The sequence below is a fragment of the Anolis carolinensis genome, chromosome 3, assembly GCF_035594765.1.
Source record: "Anolis carolinensis isolate JA03-04 chromosome 3, rAnoCar3.1.pri, whole genome shotgun sequence".
NCBI lineage: Eukaryota > Metazoa > Chordata > Lepidosauria > Squamata > Dactyloidae > Anolis > Anolis carolinensis.
The window spans coordinates 248,563,459-248,578,576 of record NC_085843.1 but is presented as its reverse complement, the minus strand read 5'-3'; positions in this window follow the sequence as shown (position 1 = coordinate 248,578,576).

Here is a 15,118-nt window from a genome sequence, read left to right as displayed (position 1 = left end):
ACATGTTCATGATTGGTTAGACTGTCACAAGACATTATTTATGTCTTGAGATGAAGAAAATCACATAGTCAAATCCTAGTGAATCCTTTTGGTTTATTTTGCTCTTCTATACAGTGATAGATGATAAATGTGCATTAGCTAAGATTTTTATGAATTTAATTTCTAATTTGCTAGAATAGTAACAAAGGTATGCATGTATTTCTTGCAATGAATTTTGAAATGTTTCAGTAGAATTGCCATTAAAATGCTATAAACAGACAAACAAAACAAAAGCACATCTTTCAGTTCTACTCATCAGGGAGTATCAGACCCCTTTTCTTGCAGTTGTAATGGTCTATTTTTATTTTTTAAATATATAAATGTAAATGCAATAACTGAAATACATATATTTCAAAACTACTTTAGTCAGTGCAAGAAAATCTATTTAAATTCATTTCTTGCTGTTTTGTGCCTTCAAGTAATTTCTGATCTATGACAATCATAAGATAAACCTATCATAGGCTTTTCTTGGCAAGATTTATTCCAAAGAGATTTGCCATTGCCTTACTCTGAGGCTGAGAGAGTATGACTTTCCCAAGGCCATCTAGTGAATTTCATGTCCAAGTGAGGATTTGAACTCTGGTCTTGAACATCATACTCCAATGCTCAAACCACTACACCACTCTAGCTCACATGTATATGTGGATGACCAGCAACATAGAAAAATTCTTTCAAATGTTTGTGCACAAAGAAGAGAAAATCATGCAACCAAATGTATAACTTTAGGGCCTCATCACAAAGGCAAAACATCCTGCTTTGTCTGCCATCACAGCAAAAGGAGGGGGGAAGCTGGGCAAATCTGTTATCCCCCATGCAGCTCCCTCTTGGCGATGCTTTCCCCATCACATGGAGAGAGCCTTCCATGTTGTGGAGAAAGCCTCAATCGATGGTTTCACACTGGTTGGGACGGGGCTCCACCAAAAGTGACATGACATTGCGTGATAGCTGTCATGGGGCTCTGCCCAGAAGATGGGGTGAAAGTTTCATAGGATGCTAAATTCCCCACATCTGATGAGGCCATAATAAGTGAGAATAATGGTGAAATTCTGAGAAGCAGAATGAAACTGAAACTTGACAGGTTTTCAAATTTCTAAAAATACATTTCTACCAGTTTTTATGTTTCTCCTTATCTCTAGGCAGATGAAAGACAGTCATTAAAACACAGAGCACCAACACCATAGAGACAGAAATCCAGGCAGAAGTCCAAGAAGCTGCAGAGAGGAAGAGGCCACCCTTTGTTGTTGCTGCCTTAGACCCATAACACTCCACTTGCCAGTAGCACAAACCTTTGCTGCTTAGGTTGGAGGTCTGGCTTTGAAATGGGTTTCAGGGGCTGGATGAGAAAACAAAAGCATAGTCAAAACATTGTGGCTATATATTTGATGCAGGATCTCACCCTTAGTTTACTATTCATCTTTATCACTAGGGATGATTTCATTTGGATTTTATATGAAAGGCACAGAATTATTCCTGAAAATCTTTGATAGATCCATGCTGAGAGTGATCTTGGCTGCTAACAGCAAACACTTTACTAGAATACAGCTAATGAATTTACACTGAGTTTATAAATGGCAGTGTAATATAATGTAAGATACATGGCAGTTTTGAAGATCAGCCATCAGAGTCAATAACTGATTTCCCAGGGGTTGCTCACAAGCTAACTCATTAGGAAAACAGGAGCTTTTATGTCAATGAAGTTGTGATTTGGGAGCAGAGTCATCAAAATAAATGTTTACTAGTTAGGAAAATGTTTTTCTACCACCAGCAAGACTTCATTAATGAACTTATACACTACAGTTTATTTTCTAACATGTGGGAATGTTAATGAAATATAGGTACTCAAACGGACATGTGTATTAATTCAATGTATGAAGTGTTTGTCAGCATTCGAAAGAGAAGGGGAGTTGGCAAATGAAAGGTAACAGGTAATCCAAGTTTTGTTCGTGTTTTAAAAATAATAACAATAAACAAGTATTTTTTTTTTCAAAACAGAAAAATATGTTCATAAGCCAATGTAGAAAGGTTCTTACTATGGCCATAATTTTGTTGGTGACACCTGTTTATGTTGTTTTATGACTGTTGTGGACATCAACATCTAGCATCTCTTCCTCCACCAACCTCATGCCCCACCATTTGGGTCCTCCTCGTTGCCTTTCAATGGTGAGAAAGGGAAGGTGGTGGCCAGGCAATATTAAGCTGTTTCTGCAGTTGGACCATTAAGAAGATGGTATCCTTCTGGACCTCCTGAGGGTTTTGTGGGAGAATGAGGTAATATTTCTTTCCAGAAACATAGATGTTTCTTGGGCACTCCTGTCCTTTTCTGCCAGTAATGATCACTCAGGGTCAACTAGGGACCTTACCAATTTAAGTATCCTAGCATTCTTGCCAGCCAGTTGAGGGATGGATGAGCACACAGCCCATCACACAACATCCCTCAACTTCTGGCAGAGGCCCCACCCCCCATTCAGTGTGGAAGCTTCATCCTCAATACAGGAAAGCTCTTGTTGGGTGATACTTCTCAGTGTGATGAGGGAAGTGTTGTCACACCAGAAAAGCACGAGAGGTGACAGATTCACCCTGCACAGCTGCTGTTTTGCCATGCTTGCTGGTGAAACAGCTCTGAGGGAGTGCGTGTGATAAGGTCCTAGGATGCAATGAGGCAGGTGAGATAAAAAGCACATTTTTAGGACTATTATATAGATAAACAAGAATCTAAACCCCAGTCTCTGAAGTTATTGTCTCTTTGGTCCAAAAATGAGCCCTATTATAGCTTGGAAAATAATAGTCCTGCTATACATTAGGATTGCAGAAATGTTCCATGTTTGTGCTATATTATAGACTGAAATATGACTTCCCCATTTCAACTGTATATCCAGAATGTGGGGTGGGTTGGTAAGAGTCAATAGCCTGGTCCTTGTTTCATACCATTACACCCTCTTCAAAGTGCAACCAATAAAAGTTGAAGACTTACTTCCAACAATATGTACATCTCAGTTCCATGCTGCCTGTGCAATTACAAATCCATGTGAAACATCATCAAAGCCTTCTTAAAAATATTTTTTTTCTTGTATGTGGAAACCACAGTTGTGTAACACTTTTAAAATCAGAGATGGATTTTTTGGCTTATGTAAAACTTTGAAGTTTTACCATGATTTTAGAAATATATGCTGTTCAAACCATGCACATGTGAACCTATAGACTGTGTATGTAGTACATTATATGTCTACCCCAGTGTCCATGAAAGAAGAAAAGAGCAGCTTTCTTATTGCAGGGTCTCTTGACTTGGACATTATCCACCATTTACCAAGCATTTCCCTATACAGAAGTGATGCCATTTCCAAACATTTTTCTTGTCAAGACTGGAAAGTTTCCTGTGCACATATATAAGTACTTACAAATCAGTTGTACCCATGATCTTAAATCACACAATCTCCTGTATCATTGTGATAGAAAGGACTTTCCTACCTTCCCACAATTTAGAGGCAATTAACATTTTTTTGTTTTCTGATGTCTTAATGATACTTTTCTGCCATATGGTCCCTTCACATTCCCTGAAAACACATATCCCCATTTGTTCCCCAATGACATGACTACAAGGAGGAGTCACTACACCAATGTAATTATAATAACTAAAGGAAGAGTTCCTAAAGCCATAGTTTAGCAGAATCACTATATGAGCACACACACATACATACACAGAGGGAGAAAGTCATCAATTTTTCATGTTAGAGTATAAAATGTTTAAGACCCAGTATTTTATCGCTCTTCTGTTATACGAAGCATATTTTATTGTCCTGTTACTGTGTTTTGGGGAACCACGAGAAAAAATGCCAGGGCATTATATTACCTAGGCAAAGGATATGCTGTCTTAGAAACACTGAAGGAGGCTTCACCTGATAATAGTGATGTGGGAAGTGTATTGAGGCAATGGATAATTTTTCTCTTTCTCTTTTTTTTGTAACATCTCTAACAGATATCTGCTGAGAATGCTGTTTATTTTCATTGAGATGTTGACAATTTGTTTGAGTCTTTTATTGAAATCAAAATGTAAAAGCCCTACCTGACTTACCAGGCAAGGAGGTTTCAGTGTTGGACGCCATCTAGTGAGTGAAGCTCCTTCCTCCAGCATGCAGTGCTATGTGTGCACCTGGTGCACAGCAGAGCGGCCAGCCAAACAGGAGCAAACCAAGATTCATTCTGAGTAATAGCTGGCATGCTGTGCCTCCTAGTCAGTTGCCTTCAAGTTATCCCACCCTTGCTTTTATGTGCCATGGTTAATTGTTTTGTCACAACTTAAGAGACAATTGGCATGGGCCCTGGATCTGGTTTGGTATGTTCTCCCTTCTTGCAGGAAGTCACAGAGTGCCATGAGGGGCACGTTGCTGTATGTATACCAGTAAAGTCCTGAACAAGAACTTGCACCATGTCCCCATTGTTTGTTGCCAGTACAGGCTTTGGTGTGCCAGTCCTGTACTCTCAGTGGTTCTTCCCATGGTGTCAGTCCAGAAAGCGGGCTATCTGACCCTCCGATCCAGGACCCATGTATGGCTGCCAACTCCTTTTTTAGCTGTAACCATTCAATAGGCATGTGCAATCCATTAAAAATGTTTTGAAAATCATTACAAAAATAGGGGGTACTGGTGTTTTATTCCTAAAGTGTTTCTAAATTATAGCTAGTGAAAATTTCATTACTATAACAAGAGTAACAAAATTTTGTTACTTTTCATTATAGCAATTGCGCATAATTACTATAATTGGAGAAATTTCAGGGGCTCCTTTCTCTGTCATTGTTACAATTATTGGGGTGAAACTTGCTACAGTAGTAGAACACATTTACCACTGTTAGCCCATCAAGTTTCAGAATGTTGCACTTATCCACAAATATTTGGAGAATTTTCAAAGTTTTTATAAACAACATTTTTTTTCAAACAAACTACGTGTGATGCCTCATGGGCCTTGTAGTCCTGTTCCTGGTACTATTGTGGCAGATGAAGAGGAAAACATGGGGTTTTCACCAGTTCAACAAGAGCCGGAGTCCCTTCACCTGCCGGATGTTGATGTTTGCCCTCAAGAATTCAGTAAACCAGGCCTTGGGCAGTACTCCCCTCCGTTTCCCAGGAAGGAATCTTATTCTAGAGACAGAGGAGTTAGAGAAGCTAATCGGAGAAGCTTAAGAATCGCTGCCAAACAACTGGCTGATTAGGTCTGCTTCCCTTGGGAAATTCTAAGGAGTAATGCATCTGGACAGAGTGGGTTTCGCTTCTTGTTCTCTAGGGAAAGAGATTGTTGGCGGGAAAACGAGACCCAATATAGGGGTTTGGCGCGAGAGGTTCTTTGCGGAGTCAATTGATCAGCTTCAGGAGAGAGATCGTGTGTGGACTTCGTAACCCCAGTTCCTTGCTTCCCGGATCAAGTTTTCGAGCCTTGCCTTGCCTTGCAGTTTAACCACGGACCCTGTTCCACGCTTCACGTTTGCCTTGTTTCTAGTCACGGACCTAGTCAAGAATCAAGTTTATTTCCAGCCTTGTTGTCAAGCTTCATTGGACTTCTAAGACTCTGACATTTCCCCACACTATTGCTTGGCCAGAGTGTGTGTTTCGGTCAAGTGGATTAAAACTTTGAACTCTAATATCATTTATTGGACAATACATTTTTGGACTATATTTGACCTCTTTTGGAAGGTCTGTTTCTGAACTATATTCTTCACTTGTTTTTATTGCTTTTATATATTTCTTTAATAAAGATATTAGATAGAGACTGGCCTCCGTGTAAGGTTATTGGTGCCCAGCAGCCAGGGTTCTGACACTACAATAGCTATCTCTTTACATTTTCTATATAATGACACAGGATAACAGGGGATAATTCCCGCCAACTTTCAGAAATATTCATGCATGTACTAATTTTAGGGATTTTAATTTTTTTTGACAAAATGTTTTTTTAAAAAGCCACACTTGCTTACTTAGGTGATCCCTCATTGTCCAAGTATGATGGCCTTCTCTTGGCGGTGGGTAACTAGGTGACTGTGGAGTCCTATTCTTGACCCACATGTTCTTCTACAGTGAGGGCATCTGTTTCCAGACGGAAGGCAGTCCCAGTCAGGGTTGGCTTGATGCACCTTTCTCTTGGCACTTTCTCTCTTTCGCCCTCCATTTGTGCCTCTTCAAAATCCACAGCACTGTTGGTCACAGCTGACCTCCAGTTAGAGTGCTCAAGGGCCAGGGTTTCCCAGTTCTCAGTGTCTATGCCACAGTTTTTGAGGTTAGCTTTAAGCCCATCTTTAAATCTCTTTTCCTGTCCACCAACATTCCATTTTCTGTTCTTGAGTTGGGACTACAGTAACTGCTTTGGGAGACGGTGATTGAGCATTTAGACAATGTGGCCAGTCCAGTGAAGTTGATGGCATAGGAGCATTGTTTCAATGCTGGTGGTCTTTGCTTCTTCCAGCATGCTGACATTTGTCCAACTGTCTTCCCAAGAGATTTGCAGGATTTTTCAGAGGCAACGCAGGAGTTGAGTGTGATGTCTGTGGACAGTCCACGTTTTGCAGGTGTATAACAGAGCTGGGAAGACAATTGCTTTATAAAAAAGCATCTTGGTATCTCTACGGACGTCCTAATCCTCAAACACTCTCTGCTTCATTCAGAAGAATGCTGCACTCACAGAGCTCAGGTGGTGTTGTATTTCAACATCAATGTTGACTTTTATGGAGAGGTGGCTGCTAAAGCAGTGGAAATAGCCAACATTTTCTAATATTACACCATTAAGCTGTATTTCTGGCATTGCAGAGGGATTGACTGGTGTTTGCTGGAAGAGCTGGAATGTTTTCTCAATGTTCAATGAGAAACTGAACTTCTTGTATGCTTCTGCAAAGGTGTTTAGAGTGGCTTGTAGGACTTCTTCTGAATACGCACAGACAACATTATTATTGGCATATTGGAGTTCTATAACAGATGTTGTGACCTTGGTTTTGGCTTTCAATCTGCTGAGGTTCAATAGCTTGCCATCTGTCCGATAGATGATTTCTACTCTGGTGGGAAGCTTCCCATCAACAAGATGAAGTATCACAGTGATGAAGATGGAAAATATCTCTTTGAATATCTGTCATATTAACCAATAGAAACCATTATTAACCAATTCTACATTTTCATAGAATTCTAGAGTTGGAGGAGACCCCCAAGGGCCATCTAGTCCAACTCCCTTCTTCCAGGCAGAAGAGCACCATCAAAACTCTCCTGACATATGGCCATCCAGCCTCTAAACTAATTAATATGCTTCTCCTATCAAATTGGAAGGGACCCACAAGGGCCATCGATTTAGGTAATTCTTCCCAGCCCTACACTGATTTAAATAAATAAAATTGTTGTTGTTATTATTATTATTGGCATTATTATTATTATTATTATTATTATTATTATTATTATTATTATTATTTATTAGAAGTATCAGTCAGTCCTCCTCTTTGCAGATTCAACCATTCATTGGAACTTTGGCTGGCTGCTGCTACGGAGAGACAAATCTCTCCCTGCTCCTGACTGGGGCTTTCTGATGCGAGCAGAATTCTAGGAAATGTAGTTTAGGGCAGGACCCTTTGCATTCTCTGCCATAGGGCTCCTTGCCTTTCCAAACTACATTTCCCAGAGTTCTGTGCTTTCTTTCCCAGTGAACTCTTCTTTTCCCCTGCTTTTCCTCTTCTAATGGCAAGAGGCCAAGAATTTAAAGAGGATGGAAGCCTTCTTGGCTACTTGCCATGATTATGAAATTGACTTTGGAGTCTTTTAAGCATTACAAAATTAAAACGAAAAAGGATTGGGTAAGTTTTGATTTTTAAGATTTAGGCAAAGGCCACTGCCACATGTCAGATATCACTTCAGAAGTACAGATATAACAAATGTTAATATGACTTACAAAACTCAAAATTTTTGCGCAAGCCTAGTAACCAATACACAAGTTGTGGTCTGTTTTCACCCATACTCTTGTGTGTCTGTTCCGATTTTGGTCATAGAGGTTGGTCGTGAACACAAAACTAGAATACCTTTAGCATTGGAATGTAATAGAATTTTGCACTGTTTTCAAAGCAGAGACATGCCCACCAATACCCAAACCTCTGGCATTTATGTATTGATCAGAAACTCAAAAAATATCCTCACATAGTGTCTGGAAGAATTGTGTTTATCAGAGACAATTATCTTAATTTCCCAGCTGGCAAAGGACTTCTGGAAAATATAGTTCACCAAAGTAACTTTTAAAAGTTGTAATGTGATACAGTAGAGCAATCAATCACTATTCATTCTCGTTAATATTTAACAGCAGAGAAAGGGGAATCAACAGCAATTATCACAATAACTTTCAAAGCCCCACCATAATTGAAAATGATTATTGTAATTCCAACCACTGTATGTCTAAAGAAGGCACATGGGCAAAATGTACAAAGCATTTATACACCAGAAAACTTCTACATAATGCCTTGACTACATTATCCAGGGAATGGAAGAAACATTCTGCAGTGGTAAAACTGTCAATGTGTTGAGCATTAGTTTTCCAGAGATGGAAAATCTGACTCTGCATTCCAAAATTCACTGGAAATCAATAAACATATTCACATCTTTTGAGAGAATAGTTAAATGATGCAATGTGTTAGTTACTCTCTATGACTTTAACTGTTCCCTTGGTAAAATGTTATTTTTAATGTGATCTACAGATATTTCTACATGTATTTGGAGGATCTTTTCAATAACGTAAGCTAGCAGTCCTTTTTGAGGCACTGTGTATGAAAATAGTACTGAGAAAATGGAAAGGAAAATGAAATGTTCTTAAAATGAACAATTTACTGGAGCAGATAATACTATGTGGTATGGGATAGGTTTGTAGATGGTCACAGATTATAATGCCAATGGTTCATTTTCTCAATTGCCTTCCCTCAATAAAGGTAGGGGATGCATGCCAGAATCCAACTTATTTAATTGCCTGTGTTTTAACATGGCAGATGAGGTGTCCCTTCTCAGTCCTGTCAAAACCGATGGTGTGATCCATGCTGTTGTACTGAGATCAGTGAGAAAGATTTATTGCAAGAGACATCCTTGTATTATTTGTAGTAAACTGGCAAGGGTTTCTGATTCTCAAATATCTAATAATAGCAGCATCCTGTTCTTGTTATTATTTTAAAGTGCATCCACACTATAGGAATAATGTTAATTGATATTACTTTAACTGCCATTGTTCAATGCTATCACCCCCCCCCCCCACACACACACACACACACATTTTACAAGCATACTTGACACAGTTTTGCACATGTTAGTCAAAGTCTGGATCATTTTGAACTGTCTCGCACTTCAGAATCATGTAAACAGTTGGACTGGTTCTAAATAAGAACTAGTTCTACTGCTTACATAGTCATTCTGCTTTCCCTGGACCATCCCTGGCCATCCTTTGGCACCACTGCTGACATTCAGAGAGGAGATGAGAATTGCACCATCCCTTTCCTCTCTCCCTTCTCCAAGTAATGTGAGTGCCCTTATAAACAACAGCAATGGTATCCCAGGGATGTCCAGGAACTCTTGGGAGCTTTGTGGCCACCGTAACATCACCAACAGGACCACCAATGTACAGGTAGCTACCCTGTTTCCCCGAAAATAAGACATCCCCAGAAAATAAGACCTAGTAGAGTTTTTGCTAAATTGCTAAATATAAGGCCTCCCCCAAAAGTAAGACCTAGCAAAGTTTTTGTTTGGAAGCATGTCCACCAAACAGAACAGAGCATGAAGGATCGTTAACTGTATGTACCAGGCTTGCTCAAAAAATTCGATTTCCCCGTTTATCGTTAGTAATTCGTTTGTTTTGTCGCTTTTGAAGCGATATTCGAATCGCATTATCCCGTCGTGTGGATCCCGCGGTTTCAAACCGCGATAGGCAATTTTTCTGATGTCATCATTTTTTTTCGTTAGGTAAGCAAGCATTTGCAAATCACCCAAACTTGTTTCAGTGCACTGGGGCAACCTAGCATGTTGTTTCCACCTTGTGGCCAATCGGAGAGCATGTTTAACTCAGGGGAGGGGCTTGTACGTCCTGAATGAAAACTGCAGGGAGCCTCGTGGCTCATTCGGCCCGGGGATCTGGAGAGAGAGGGTTTCTTTCTCACTAGCTCATCCCTCACTACCAGCAGAACTACTTGTAATGAGTACAGAGCAAGTAACATGAATACAACACTGGAGATAATTTCAAGAGCCACAGGTAAAAAATCACTTCTTTAGCCCTTTTATTTTCTTGCACTGCACAAATGGCTGGCTCTCTTAAGCTTATCAACGCTTGCAAAGTCTGGCAAATGGTGCAATTCCCATAATCCACACAAATAGAACTTGGGCAAAAGGGAGGCTGTATTTTTCCCTTTTATTCTCTTGCACATTAGTGCAGTAAGTGCACATTGGCTGGGTATCTTACTCCTATCAATGCTTGCAAAGTCTGGCAAACGGTGCAATTCCCATAATCCACACAAATAGAACTTGGGCAAAAGGGAGGCTGTATTTTTCCCTTTTATTTTCTTGCACATTAATGCAGTAAGTGCACATTGGCTGGGTATCTTACTCCTATCAATGCTTGCAAAGTCTGGCAAACGGTGCAATTCCCATAATCCACACAAATAGTACTTGGGCAAAAGGGAGGCTGTATTTTTCCCTTTTATTTTCTTGCACATTAGTGCAGTAAGTGCACATTGGCTGGGTATCTTACTCCTATCAATGTTTGCAAAGTCTGGCAAATGGTGCAATTCCCATAATCCACACAAATAGAACTTGGGCAAAAGGGAGGCTGTATTTTTTCCCTTTTATTTTCTTGCACATTAGTGCAGTAAGTGCACATTGGCTGGGTATCTTACTCCTATCAATGCTTGCAAAGTCTGGCAAATGGTGCAATTCCCATAATCCACACAAATAGAACTTGGGCAAAAGGGAGGCTGTATTTTTCCCTTTTATTTTCTTGCACATTAGTGCAGTAAGTGCACATTGGCTGGGTATCTTACCCCCCCCCCCCAGGGCTGTTTTGGGCCACAGCGCATGCGCGTCCGCCATTAACGAATTACTTTTGAAACTAACGAATTTTCGTTAAATTTCGAAAAATTTTGAGGGCAAAATTCGGAAATGACATCAGAAACGAAACGCTAGCGCCCCCTACTTTTGAAGCGAGTTTAGAATCAATTTTTTTCCCCAGGGCTGGTTTGAAGTACTGTACACACCAGCCCCAGAAATTCCTGCCTGTGTAGATGCACTCTAAGATAGCCATCTATCTGAACAGCTATTTTTACCTAGCCCTGATTGGTGGATTCTAAACATTCTTCTTTCTTTTACATTGATTCTACAAGCCAGAAGACTGCTCATTCTTGTAGCAATGGCTGCAAACAGTTTACCACTAGCTGTGCCCGGCCACGCGTTGCTGTGGCGAAGAATGGTGGTATGGGAAATAAAGTATTGAGGAATTGGTGGTAGTTAAGGTAAAGGGTAAACGTTTTCCCCTGACGTTCAGTCATGTCTGATTCTGGGGGTTGGTGCTCATCTCCATTTCTAAGCCGAAGAGCCGTCGTTGTCCGTAGACTCCTCCAAGGTCATGTGGGATGACTGCATGGAGCAGCGTTACCTTCCCACCGGAGCAGTACCTATTGATGCACTCACATTTACATGTTTTTGAACTTCTGGGTTGGCAGAAGCTGGGGCTAACAGTGGGGGCTCTGTCAGTTCCCCCAATTCAAACCTGCGGCCTTTCGGTCCAGAAGTAGCAGCTCAGCGCTTTAACATGCTGTGCCATCAGGGGACATTATTTCCTAAAGGTTGTGAATATACAATATTTCTGATTGCTTTTTTTGGCTGTTGGAGGCAAGTATGAATGCTGCAATTAGGAAAAATGATTAGGATGTAATGACCTTGCAGATTTAAAGCCTAGCTGTTTCCTCCCTGAGTGATTTTTTTGTTGGGAGGTGTTAGCTGGCCCTGATTGTTTCCTGTCTGGAATTACCTTGTTTTTAGAGTGGTGTTGTTTGCGATATTTTATATGCTTCTACTGTCTGTGGCCCTGAGAAAACAGAGGATTGGCCAGACTTTGATGATGGGAATCCTTTGTTGGGAGGTGTTAGCTGGCCCTGATTGTTTTCTGTGTGGAATTCCCCTATTTTCAGAGTGTTGTTCTTTATTTAGTGTTCTGATTTTAGAGATTGTATTGTTCTGTTTTATTATACCACATTAATTTTTATATATTCTGATTTTAGTGTTTTTGAATACTTGGAGTCAGATTGTATTCATTTTCACGGTTGACCGCAACACAATAATAATAATAATAATAATAATAATAATAATAATAATAATAATAATAGTAAGGATAGTAATGATAGTAATAATAATGACTTTGGTAATACATAGTGCTTTACTGCCTTCTCAGCTTCCTTTCTGGAAGAATCCTTTCTTGGGAGGTGTTAGCTGGCCCTGATTGTTTCCTTTGTGGAATTTCCAATTTCCTTGCTTTATTTACTTTCTTTATTTCTTTATTACTGTCCTGGTTTTAGAGATTATATTGTTCTGCATTATTCTATCCTAGAAATTATTTCATATCAAAGTAGAATCTCACTTATCCAACATTCGATTATACAATGTTCTGGATTATCCAACACAGTCTGCCTTTTCATAATCAATGTTTTTGTAGTCAGTGTTTCAAATTCATTGTGATATTTTACTGGTAAATTTGTAAATACAGTACAGTAGAGTCTCACTTATCCAACATAAGTGGGCTGGCAAAATGTTGGATAACCGAATATGTTGGATAATAAGGAGGCATTAAGGAAAAGCCTATTAAATATCAAATTAGGTTATGATTTTACAAATGAAACACCAAAACATCATGTTAGACAACAAATTTGGCAGAAAAAGTAGTTCAATACACAGTAATGCTATGTAGTAATTACTGTATTTATGAATTTAGCAATATATCATGATATGTTGAAAACATTGACTACAAAAATGCGTTGGTTAATCCAGAACGTTGGATAAGCGGGTGTTGGATAAGTGAGACTCTACTGTAATTACTACATAGCATTACTGCGCATGGAACTACCTTTTCTGTCAAATTTGTTGTATAATATGATGTTTTGATGCTTAATTTGTATAACGATTACCTAATTTGATGTTTAATCAGCTTTTCCTGAATCCCTTCTTATTATCCAATATATTTACTTATCCTGCCGGCCTGTTTATGTTGGATAAATGAGAGTCTACTGTATATTGATCATCTTATATTATCTGCTTAGAACTGGATTATCTGAGGCCCCTTCTTCACAGCTGTATAAAATGCACACTGAAGTGGATTATATGGCAGTGTGGAGTCAAGATAATCCAGTGCAAAGCAGATAATCTAAGATTATAAATGGGTTATATAGCTGTGTGGAAGGGCCTTGAGTCTACACTGCCATATAATCCAGTGCAAATTAGATAATCTGTGGAAGAAGCCTCAGTGAGGCCTAAATTTTCCTGTCCCCTAACTGAAACCTGGCTGTCCCTTGGTTGCTAGGCAACGAAGTGGGCAGAGATTAGCCCTCTAAACTGGCAGCAATTGGATAAAAACAATTATTGCTCTCCCTCTAATTAGGACTTTATTTTTCTTTTCTTTTTGTTGTATCAACCTAGAGGCGTGGATGATGGGTTGTGTTGTCAAATTTCGAGGTTGAGGGGCCTGTAGTTTTGTTGTTTTGTCCACTGCCCTGATGCCATCACTCTTTTATATATATAGATTGATCTTATCTAAGTGGTTCTAAGTTTCAAAGTAAGTATGATATTTTCTGTAGTATTTTTAATTTGCCTGTGGGATTTTTAAACCCTTCTATCACACAGAATCTCATGCAGACACATATATATTACATACATTTGCTTTCCTCGCATTATGAATATGTGGAGTTGAGTGAGAACTAATTAACCGGCATCATGCCTTCAATATGGTTTATCCACCAGGATCTTGCTATTTATTCATTCTGAATACCCTGAAGTTACTTCATTTCATTGGTGTTAGTTTTGACTCCATGCAAATGTGAATATTTCTCCATTGTCTTTATTTGCATAGTCAGTTCATCACCTGAAGGCCAATCTTCCCATTATGGTCCTCTCTATACTTAATTAATATTTTTTGTTGTCAATCATGAAGACTACTACCAGGGCCATGCCTGAAGTCTTAGAAGTCTGGTAATAACATGCCAGAGCTCTTGGAAGCCTGGGGACATATTCCCATAGCATGTCAAGCTGGCAGTCCTAGTGGAGGGGCTATTTCATAGAATCATAGAATTATAGAGCTGGGAGAGACAACAAAGGCAATAGAATCAAATCCCCTGACATAGAGGAATGTGTGTGCGTGTGCATGTGTCAGTGATCAGTGATGCAAACAAGAAACTACATTTCAGATTTTATATCTGTTTTAGCTCTAGGAGACAAGAATCAAATGAGGAAGCTTTTTGGGAAGTATGCTCTTTAAGGTTTCATTTATACTGGAATTTAATTCAGTGTAGGAGTCATTTTACTCTAGGGTAGTGGTTCTCAAGCTGTGTGTCCCCAGATGTTTTGGCCTTCAACTTCCAGAAATCCTAACAACTGGAAAAATGATTGGGATTTCTGGGAGTTGTAGGCCAAAACACCTGGGGACCCACAGGTTGAGAACTACTAGTCTAGGGCATCCAAATGAGGCCCCCAGGGTAGTGCATTTTAATCTAGGGTAAGCATTTTAATCCATCTTGACCCTGGGTTTTCTTTTTTATAAAAACAAACACGAGCAAAGATCCAGATCTTCCAGGAGGATCCAGATCTTTGCTGGTACTATTGCTGTGTGGAAGAGCCTTCATGATTCCAGTCACAGGCTTACAGAAAGGAATGTTTTTCCGTACCACACACACACGCACACACCAAGACACTTCCTGCATGAAGAAAATTAGGCTATATGGTTACTGAATTAATTAAGAGCAAACTACTTTTTATTTTAAATTCTGTTTGCAGTGATAAAACAGGACGACAATGAAGTGGGAGAGGGAAAAAGAAAGTAGAATATTATGAAAGTAACTGATACA